The sequence below is a fragment of the Schistocerca americana genome, chromosome 7 (genome assembly GCF_021461395.2).
Source record: "Schistocerca americana isolate TAMUIC-IGC-003095 chromosome 7, iqSchAmer2.1, whole genome shotgun sequence".
Classification (NCBI taxonomy): Eukaryota; Metazoa; Arthropoda; class Insecta; order Orthoptera; family Acrididae; genus Schistocerca; species Schistocerca americana.
Window position 1 is genome coordinate 46,099,133 of NC_060125.1, and position 11,008 is coordinate 46,110,140.

At 40.7% G+C, this 11,008-nt stretch overlaps 2 non-coding genes across 2 annotated transcripts; both read right to left on the reverse strand.

Annotated features, from left to right (window-relative positions):
• Positions 1 to 1,045: 1,045 nt before the first annotated feature.
• On the reverse strand, positions 1,046 to 1,119 carry Trnak-cuu. Its single transcript has one exon. It is a non-coding gene; the product is annotated as a tRNA-Lys (tRNA).
• Positions 1,120 to 10,442: 9,323 nt separating this feature from the next.
• Trnat-agu lies at positions 10,443 to 10,514 on the reverse strand. Its single transcript has one exon. It is a non-coding gene; the product is annotated as a tRNA-Thr (tRNA).
• Positions 10,515 to 11,008: the final 494 nt, after the last annotated feature.

Genomic DNA, 11,008 nt, shown 5'->3' on the forward strand with positions numbered 1-11,008 from the left:
CTGTAGTATACAGAGAAGTTGCAGCATTAGAAAATTGTAGCGAAATGCAGGAAGATCTGCAGCGGATAGGCACTTGGTGCAGGGAGTGGCACCTGACCCTTAACATAGACAAATGTAATGTATTGCGAATACATAGAAAGAAGGATCCTTTATTGTATGACTATATGATAGCAGAACAAACACTGGTAGCAGTTACTTCTGTAAAATATCTGGGAGTATGCGTGCGGAACGATTTGAAGTGGAATGATCATATAAAATTAATTGTTGGTAAGGCGGGTACCAGGTTGAGATTCATTGGGAGAGTGCTTAGAAAATGTAGTCCATCAACAAAGGAGGTGGCTTACAAAAAACTCGTTCGACCTATACTTGAGTATTGCTCATCAGTGTGGGATCCGTACCAGATCGGTCTGACGGAGGAGATAGAGAAGATCCAAAGAAGAGCGGCGCGTTTCGTCACAGGGTTATTTGGTAACCGTGATAGCGTTACGGAGATGTTTAATAAACTCAAGTGGCAGACTCTGCAAGAGAGGCGCTCTGCATCGCGGTATAGCTTGCTCGCCAGGTTTCGAGAGGGTGCGTTTCTGGATGAGGTATCGAATATATTGCTTCCCCCTACTTATACCTCCCGAGGAGATCACGAATGTAAAATTAGAGAGATTAGAGCGCGCACGGAGGCTTTCAGACAGTCGTTCTTCCCGCGAACCATACGCGACTGGAACAGGAAAGGGAGGTAATGACAGTGGCACGTAAAGTGCCCTCCGCCACACACCGTTGGGTGGCTTGCGGAGTATCAATGTAGATGTAGATGTAGATTAGCGACCATTATTTGTATTTAGTTAGCACAGCTGCTGCTTTCCTACACATCTCACACGATATCGATGTACGCCTAAAATTCCAAAACAACACATTTATTTCATTTCAGAGTTACTTTCAGCTTCAAAAACCATTCCTCTGATATTCATACGAAGCTAGGCGTCGTCGTAACCCGCTACGTTCATAACGCAAGGCTCACGAGAGAGGCGCAGGTTGCATCCGCGTAGACACAAGCCCCAGCTTGGGGCTCGAACCCACGACCCCGAGATTAAGAGTCTCATGCTCTACCGACTTAGCTAGCCGGGCTCCACACAATGCGTTACGACCCATACAGTATTTATGCGACCTGCGACCATCTATGGAAGATCCTTTTGACTACGGCTTATTTCCTGCTGCCACAAATGAGCTACAATCCTATTCAATGAAAAAAATTTTCCGAAAGGCATCAAATCTACTTGAAATGATACGTGGCTATCAGCACCATTATTCAACACACATGCTCGACTGTGCGCAAACGCCTGTGGCGTAGCTCTTGGGTCCTGAGTCAGACGCAGTAGTTCCAAAAAACCTCTCCTGATCGGCACTGTGCCGAAAATTTCGCTACACAACCCCTTTGTCTTGCTTGAGCTTCAGGTAGACGCCGGTTTGCAGCCAACAACACAGTAGAACAGCATGCATCTTTTGCAGGACTGGAAAAATTCGACCGTGACAGGATTCGAACCTGCAATCTTCGGACCCGAAGTCCGACGCCTTATCCATTTTTTTTTTTTTTTTTTTAATAAAACCTTTATTAAAAAAACAATGTTACACATTGCAAATACATACTAAGTTATACATACATGAAGTTATTTAAACAAAGTGGTTTGATCATTTCAATTGCGCTGACATTAAGGAAAGACAACAGAAGATTGTGTTACTGACTAAATCACCAGAAAGAATTAAATTAAACATAAATACTTGAGAATGGCGGAAAGGAGATATATAATAAAGTTGACTAGCCTTCCAACTACACTTTCTGGACATTAATTGAATCTAAGTATTTGAAGTGATCAGATCTATATAATCAGTCTTTCACTGCATAAATGAACAGGGCAATGTGCCAGCCATTGAATATTACATTTATCGGATAGTATATTATGGTTTTAACCAATCGATAAGGAGATTTCTATAAAAACTGTCTATTTCCAAATTTCTAGTATAAGCCAATAATGCACCTTTCATGATTTGTGTTTGGCACTATTAGACACACAATCTCAATGTCACATAAGTTCTGTACATTAGATTATAAATTTCAAAAAACTACTCTCTGAAGTAGAGAAAGCACACATCATTAATATACTGTAAAATCTTAAATAGTATCCTTAAGGTGACTACAATACATCACTATCAACACAGTCTTCTTTTTTATATTAACCAATGCCCATTCTTTCAAATACAATTTTTAGCATATTACCGAACTTTTTCTTGTGATTCGAATAGCTTCTAATTTTGTGGAACTCACACAGCATGTGTACCTTGAACTCTATGATGCTATCGGATCCTAATTTGTTAAGGACGTAGTTAACAAAATTTCCCAGCAACCAGTACACAGCGTAATTTTTTGCTTCTGGGAAATAGCGTGCTTGAGGCCTGTGTATCAATGACAGCGATATATACTCAGGGGATGTTCTTGTAATCAGAGCTATTTGCTCCCGGATCCACTTCCAACTATTCATGTGACCACTGCAAGTATATCGATGAATTACTGTGTCAACTAGATGACATTGTTGACATAAATTTGTTTCACAGAGTCCGATTGCGTGCAGTCTTTCATTGGTGCTAACTATGTTGTTAACTGTCTTGTACCATGACGTTTTTATATTAGACGTGAGCACATTAGAACTAATGTTTTTCCAAATCTCAGTCCACTCAATGTTTGGAAACTGTCGTTCTATTTTGTTTCTTCCTTCGCTTTTCTTTCGTTCCCGCATTATGGCTCTCGATGTTAAGTGTCGGGACTGCCTAAGTTCGACACTGACATAACTAAACTCAACATAGAAAATCCTCACGTGCTGTAAGCGACTGTTGATATTCTGCACGTCAATCGGGGGAAGCAGGCTTGGAGGTTTAATGATGTCGAAAAGTTGGCTGGTTATGCTTTCTCGCGAGTCTCTTATTAAATTAACTTGCCTTTTGATAAAAAGAGCAGAGGCTTTATCCGTTATATCAGTTAATCCTAGTCCACCATTTTTAGGATCTAAAGTGGCTACTTTAGCAGGTACTCTGAACACTTCACCTCTCCACAAAAATTTTGTGATTTTGGACATTATTCTCCTCGCTATCATTCTCGGTATTGGAAACAGCTGGGCAGTATAATAAGCCTTAGCAAGGATGCATGAGTTGATATACTGTGTTCTTTGAACTTGGTTCATATATCGAGTTGAATTCTCTACAATGGCTCCTTGCACTTTATCTGCTGCAACTTTCCAATTTAAAGCCGTCATTTTCATAGGGCATGCTGTCAGGGTGATCCCAAGTGTTTTATGTTGTCGGACTAAGTTTGCCCACTCGACGTTGATATTATCAAAACCTCTGAGATTTAACATCTTACTTTTTTTTTCCGTTTGCATTGGCTCCAGATGCTCTACAGTACGAATCAATCACTGTTGCTAGCGTGGTTACCTCGTCATTATTCCTTATAATGACCCCTATATCGTCAGCATAGGCTCTTATAACTGTTTTGTTTCCTGATAATGTTAAGCCTTTTAATGTAGCATGGACATGTCGGAGGAAGTTCCAGCGAAATTGCGAAGAGCGACATGGACAGAGGACTTCCTTGAGGAACACCTCGTTGTATTTGCATCGGCCTGGATTGTTGACAATTCACCGCTATTTTAGCATTTATTCCAGTTGCTATGTTCTTAATCAACTGTATAACCCTATCGTTGAAACCTATTTTCTTCAATGTCTGTAGAAGATATTCATGGTTTACTACATCGAACGCCTTATAAAAATCTAAAAACAATAAAGCACACTTTATGTTTGTTACAGAAGTTATTGCAATGATATCCCTGAATTCCGCTAGATTTTGAAAAATGGTTCTGCCTTGCGCACAGTTCTGTTTGTTACAGAAGTTATTGCAATGATATCCCTGAATTCCGCTAGATTTTGAAAAATGGTTCTGCCTTGCGCACAGTTCTGATGTTGACTAATAATTTTATCTGTAAGGCATGAAATTCTCTTGTTTATTATTCTAGCTATTAATTTATAATCAGAATTCAGCAGTGAAATTGGGCGAAAATTATTTAAATCTTTGTTTCCATTATTTTTTGGCACCAGAACAATTTTACTCTCCTTAAACTCAGCCGGAATCATTTTACCCTGAATAACCTCATTTACAATTTCCGTGATTTTCGCACCCACTATTGGCCAGTAACGGATGTAAAATTCTGCTGGCAGACCATCCGGTCCTGGGGATTTTTTTGGTGGCGAGGCGCACAGAGTCTCATACACGTCTTCTTCACTGACAACCTCGAGAAAATTTTCGTTGTCATCTTCTGTCAGCTGTGGAGCTAGGATGTCAAGGAATTCTTCCAAGGAAGCATCACTACTTTGATGTACAGAATATAGCTCGCAATAATAGCGATAAATCTCGTCCATGATATCCTGCTGGGTTCTGAGAATCGTCCCGTGTTTTGTTCGAATTTCTTCAATAAAAGTCCTTCTCCCGTTTTTCGTATGCTTCACTAAATGATATAGGGAAGTAGTTTCATCTGCTGACACCGAATTTGCCTTCGATTTTATTTTCAACCCTTCCATTTGACTTCTCTTGATATTAAGTAACTTGGCTTTGACTTTTTTGATGTCTGCTATCCGAAGTGAGGAACCTGCTGTGACTTGATCATATAGATCTCTCAAAACGGAATAGTAATACTCTATAGTGCATTTCATTTCCCTTGCGCTCTGGGCACTGTATTGAATAAGAACTTTCCTCAACTTTGGCTTTGCCATTTTAACCCACCAGTCAATAGCAGTGGCATATCTACTACGGGCTCGCAGGCATATTGTCCATGTTTCTTTAATCAGATCTTTTAAATCATGATTAACTAACAAGGAAGTGTTCAAATTCCACTGATTCTTGAATCGGCGAACCGGCTGTCTTGTTAGATTTATGCAAGCTAAGACACTTGAATGGTCTGAAAAGTACGTAGGAATGGTTTCTACTTTTGTCACGGAAGTTACAAGATTTTTAGAAATATATAGTCTATCAATCCTGCTACGTGATGTTGCCGTGACATAAGTGAACTCAACAATGGAGGGGTATTTGATTTCCCATATATCCTTTAATTCTAAACCAGTAACTAATTGTTTTAGTTCACTTGAGAAATTAAAATTAGGTAACTGATCTTTTCGATTTAAAACACAATTAAAATCACCTCCAAGTAATAACTGTCTTGGTGATTTCCTTAACAAGTATATCAAGTCGTCTTTGAAGAAACGTGCCCTGTCAGCTCGATGAGAACTTCCTGAAGGGGCGTACAAGTTGATGATAGTCACATCATAGATATTTAGTCCTATTCCCCTTCCGGATTCCAGTCGTTCCACCTCGCTTACTGTAATCCCTTCCCTTACCAAAATAGCTGTTCCAACACTTGTTTCGGGAGACACATTTATGTAACTGACAAAACCGGGAATTACCAAATCCGAAATTAGAACTTCTTGTAACAGGGCAATATCAGTCGCGGATTCGTACAAAAATTCCTTAAGGGCCGATAATTTCAAACCGGTCGTGATTTTATTTATGTTTATAGTGGTGACAGAATAAGACTGCGTCATTGTGCTGTCACTATGTAGTTGTTTTGTTGAACTAATTTAGTTTACTGTGGTTCAGGGTTCAGTTAAGCTGTAACAGTTTTCTCGGAAGGCTGAACATGGAATAACACTTCAATCAGTTTATTAGTTACTGTCCCGTTTTTTTTCTACTTCTGATGTTTTCTCTTGTACCGCAAGCAGACTGATTTCCTGGTAAACTTTCTGATTTTTCCTCCAGTGATTCGTGTACGACCGTTTCGGACTGAACATTCTTTGGGCTTGGGTCGCCCCTACTGGATTTTCCCTTCCCTTGGTTACGAGCTACGTTCTCATTTGGTTGCGTCGGTATTTTACTTCGCGGCTTATCTGGAGCAGCAGCAGACGCTTTAGCAATTTCGGTTGCCGGCGCCTGCCCCGAGGTGTTGACCGTGATTTCAGTGTGGCCACCACTTCCTCGTCCTTTATTAATTTCACTCACTTTCTGATCGAGGGAAACAAATGGAGACTGCAGTTTTGCATCCTCTCCCTGAATTTGTTTATTAACAGATAGATTCTGATCTTTGCAATCGGCTACTGCACCTGTTGTTTCTTGCAAATTAATGCTGCTTACACCCCTTTCATTTTCTGGTACCGTACGTGTATTATCTTTCTGTTCATTAGTTTCCATTCGCATTTTGCCTTCAGGTTCCTCTGCCTTCTCATCGCACTGTTTTTGCTTGCGAAGTGAGGGAGTGGGACAAGACAGCTCGTCCTCTGAACAACTATCAGTTATCTCCAGAGGTCGTTTTTTCGGTTGCATTTCAGTTTCACGAGTAGTGGCAACGGGGTTTCCTTTTGTTGTTAACGGGGGAAATTGACTGTTATCGTGAAGGGAGACATCAGCTTGTCCCGCTGCGTTAACATCCTCAACCAGTTGTTCCGGGCTATTCTTTGGTAACAGATCATTTAAGGTAAGCTTCTGACGCTGTATCAAATTACTTTTAAGCACAACAGTTCGCCGCGGACATTCCTGTCTGAAGTGGCCGGTTTCGTTACATATATGACATGTAGCTTCCTGACCTGTATAAACAATTTGTGCCTTATACCCACAAACAGTTATGTGAGACGGAATATTCGTCTTAACGTCCATCTCTACACAGCGGACCCCGTTAAAACACTGCAGTTTAAAGCGAGGCGACCATCTTTCATTTGCAATTGATTTAACGTCTCCGTAGTTTAAAAGAGCTTCCTTAATCTTATCATTTTCAATTTCAATGGGGAGATTCAAGACACGAACGGTTTTGTAATGAATGTCCGCTCTATAGATGGAAACCTTACTTTTGTAACCATTTCTATGCACAAAATCTACTTCATAGCCCCACTTTCGTAACACTTTATCAACAGTCGAAGCACTGATTAACTTGACAAAAACACAGTATTTTTCCTGATCCAGTTGCCAGGTATGAACGGTTTCAGAATTTAGACCAATTACCTGTGTAATCCAGTCATCTATTTCCAGGGATGTCGGCTGAACAGGACGGGATTCTTTGTCAAAAGCAAATACCAGAGTATTCTTCCTGAGGTTTGTAGCCATGGTTAATCCAGCGAAGCAATTTCGGTTAAACAACCGAAATTCCAAGTAGCAGCAGCAAGACCAGAAAGAGCGATCAGATCACAAGGAACAGGAACGAACACGGAGATTAACGGACGGACGGCACTCGGCGAAGCACAAGTACAGCGATGTAAACACTGAAGTGCAGCGCAACAGTTAACAGCGGCCACTCGCGAGCGCGGCTGAAACGGAACAGCCCCACACACACCTCATTTTCGCCATTTGTACGCTTGCCGGAATGAATTTCCCATCTTTGACGCAATTCTCCAATTTCAGTATTAAAGAGGCGACGCTACTTCTTGCTGTGTCCCATCGCAAGTTACATTCAAGCCCTTATGACGCTGATCAAACAAGAGGTTGCAAATCAGCTTCAATCGCTTACTGCTAGTGGTGGGCAGGAAATCGCGTATCTGTTATAAATCACTGTGACTGAGAAGTCACAGATATCACAGTAGCAACTTTACAGAATCTAACTGCGATTTCAGTCACAGTTAGCAGTCGCAAGTAGTATTTCATATTCAAAGACGTGAGCCATCTATTGGTCGAATTTAGCACTGCTTTCTGCGATTTCAGTGACAAGTCGCAACTAAGAGTCGCAAGTAGCAACTAAAAAGCGCGGTTAACAGTGGCATCTGTTGGCCAAAGTTCGTACTACGTCCATCTCTGCGGTACGCTATGGAGTCCAACTGCGATTTCCGTGACAAGTCGCAACTAAGAGTCGCAAGTAGCAACTAAAAAGCGCAGTTAACAGTGCCATCTGGCTGCCAAAGTTCGTACTACGTCCATCTCTGCGATACGGTATCGAGTCTAACTGCGATTTCCGTGACAGGTCGCAACTAAGAGTCGCAAGTAGCAACTAAAAAGCGAAGTTAGCACTCCCATCTGTTGAGCAAAGTTCATACTACGCTATTCGCTACCGAGTCAAACTGCGATTTCTGTGACAAATCGCAACTAAGAGTCGCAAGTAGCAACTAAAAAGCGCAGTTAACATACTATTCCTAGTGTCATCTGTTGACCAACGTACGTACTTCGTTATGAGAGCCTTGTGCCTCACGAGATCGATGTGCTGTGTGTGCATATGAAGGGCTTATTTCAATAGTGGTACAAGTCCATTTTTGTTCATTTTCAGATACAGAGTCGTAAAGTTAAATGAGCGCTGAAAAATCTACATTTGAGATACCAGAAATATTCAAGCATATGGCTTCTTGCTAGAGATGAACCTTTATTTATGTTTGTTTGGATCACTAATTTCAGAAGCATTATAGACAGAAAAGTGGAGGTAATGGACTTGCACCACTATTGAAATAAGCCCTTCATATTATATGACGACATACACATTCAGCATCAGTTATGGTTGGTCAAATACTGCTGTGACTGTGAATGTATAATATTAATAAGAAGCAACATTGCCTTTTTCTCCTGAAAATGTCAAGTAACGTAACAAATGTGTTTGATTCTGCTTCCAATATGACAGTTTTGGTTAATACTCCACATGCCTACAGGACTTTGCAATGTTAACACAGCAGAACTCAGACATCTGTATAAGTGTAGAGAAATGAAAACAGTCATATGAATGCCTCACTTTTGTTCCGACACAGTTCAAGACTCGGGAGAAATGTTTTACACCTGGTGTTCTACATGGCAACTTCACACACAAGAACTTTTTGCCGACACTACTACCACCTACGTAAGTAAGCTTTTCCTGTGTTACTTTCAAGTAATGCACTTAAGCTATTCCTGATTTAACTGGAAGATCTGTACTTCCCACTTTCATATCAACAGCTTCAAAATGCATATTGTAGACTTCGGGATATGTTACTGGTCAGTGTCACACCAAGATTGTGGAGAAAGGGGGGGGGGGGGCGCCAAGTCACTCTCCAACAAGTGTTTATCAATAAGTAAGTGGCGGAAAATTATGGGTATAGGACGGCTTAAACATGTGGAAAATGAGATTTTTTATTATTCACTCACTGTATTTGACATGTATTATTCCTTTAAAATCGCACAACAACTTCAATAAAACACAGTTTAATCATTCACACACTTATTTCACAATTATTTCACTTTTAAACTGCAAATCCTCTAAGAGCTGTCTTGAATCTTCACGAGTCTCTCTCAAAAACAGCCTTGATGTGGATAGATACGTACAGCAACCAGTAATCAGAGTCAGAACTGTGTCTGCAAAAACACAAGGATTATTAAACAATTTTTGCTGTCATTAATTACTAGCAATGTAATTAACAGAGTAGATTGCTAATATTTGCTACAATAAATATCACATTTGCAAGAACGATCTCACTGAAGTAAGTAAGTCCATCGAAACGCTTAGAAACTAACCTCTCATCTGACGAAAACGGTCTAAAGATGCAGTGGCAATTTCTTCAGATCTGTTGACAATGATATTTTGAGTTATCACTTTACTGAGTGACTGAAATGTAGTTCAGGTACCTGTGAACATAACAATATGTTAGAATTCATTTTCTAAATACGAACTATTACGGTACTGTACTGCTACTTACATATTAATTACACTATTAATATTTTCACAGTTGTTTCTTTAATACAAAATTAAAGCCAACGGAAGAAAAAACGTAAAACATACTTGCCAATGACAGGTTTGTTGAGATGCAATTTTCTGTGTTGACAGATGTAACTTTTTCATACGGTGGTAAGTCGCAGAAATCGCAGGAATCACAGAAATCGCAGAAGTAGCAGAAGTCACAGAAATCGCACAAGTAGCAGAAATCGCGGAAGTAGCAGAAATAGCAGTGGCGGAGGGATACACGACCCATGTTCCTTAACTGCGACTCTTAACTGCGACAAATCACAGTTAAGAATAACAGATACTGAAAAGTAGCATTCACAGAAATCACTGATATCGGAAAATCGCAGTTTAGCCCATCACTACTTACTGCCATCTCAGTCGGTTGCAGAAGGTACCTCACCCTATGTCATATAATGGCGAGTTGCCGCTATTACCAAAGCGGCGGCGGCGTCGACGACGACGATGACAACCACAAGGGTCTCTACCAGGGGTAGAAAATACATCACAAGAACTAAGTTTTTCACGTTGGCATTCTCGGGAGACTGCCAAAAGCAGCAGCTTCTGGTGCCTACTTTAATAGCACCATTCGCACTATTCATTTGCCAGAGCATTTCTTAAATACCGCACCCATTCATAATATTTTTATCCTTGACCGCTTTTTTCGAAAGGGCTACGGTAAAAGGGGCTGTTACAAATTTCATTTGCCTCCTGTGAGGATCGAACTCACGACCTCTGGTTTACTAGACCAGCGCTCTGCCACTGAGCTAAGGAGGCGCCGCCTAGCGCACTTTTCGGCTACTTCATTCTTATGGACTAGTGAATCGGAGCCCTTCAGCTGGAAACGCACCGCATTAGCGACCATTATTTGTATTTACTAAGCACAGCTGCTGCTTCCCATTTGTGCCTTCTTCGGCTAGCTTCTGTGCTATGTTTGTTCCATAAGAGATAGTTGACCAACGAAGTAAATGTGTACAAGTGAACAAAATCCCTTCTTTTGGAGTTGTGGAAAGAAAATAGGTCCGCTACATTCTTCCATCACTGTGCGGGAGCGATTTTTATAGGAGAGCCAGGTGTACTTCCGCCCGCTGGCGTCTTCGGTTTTCGTCAGCAACCTATTAGTGCTGCTACACGAGGGCAATGGGTAAAAGAAATAGCCTTCTTGTTGGCGCAAAAGGAATGAGAAACTTAATAGAGAATGTCATTAAAAAAAATAAAATAAAATAAAAAAATTAATCCTGAGACTGTACAAAATATCGTTTAATCGTTCT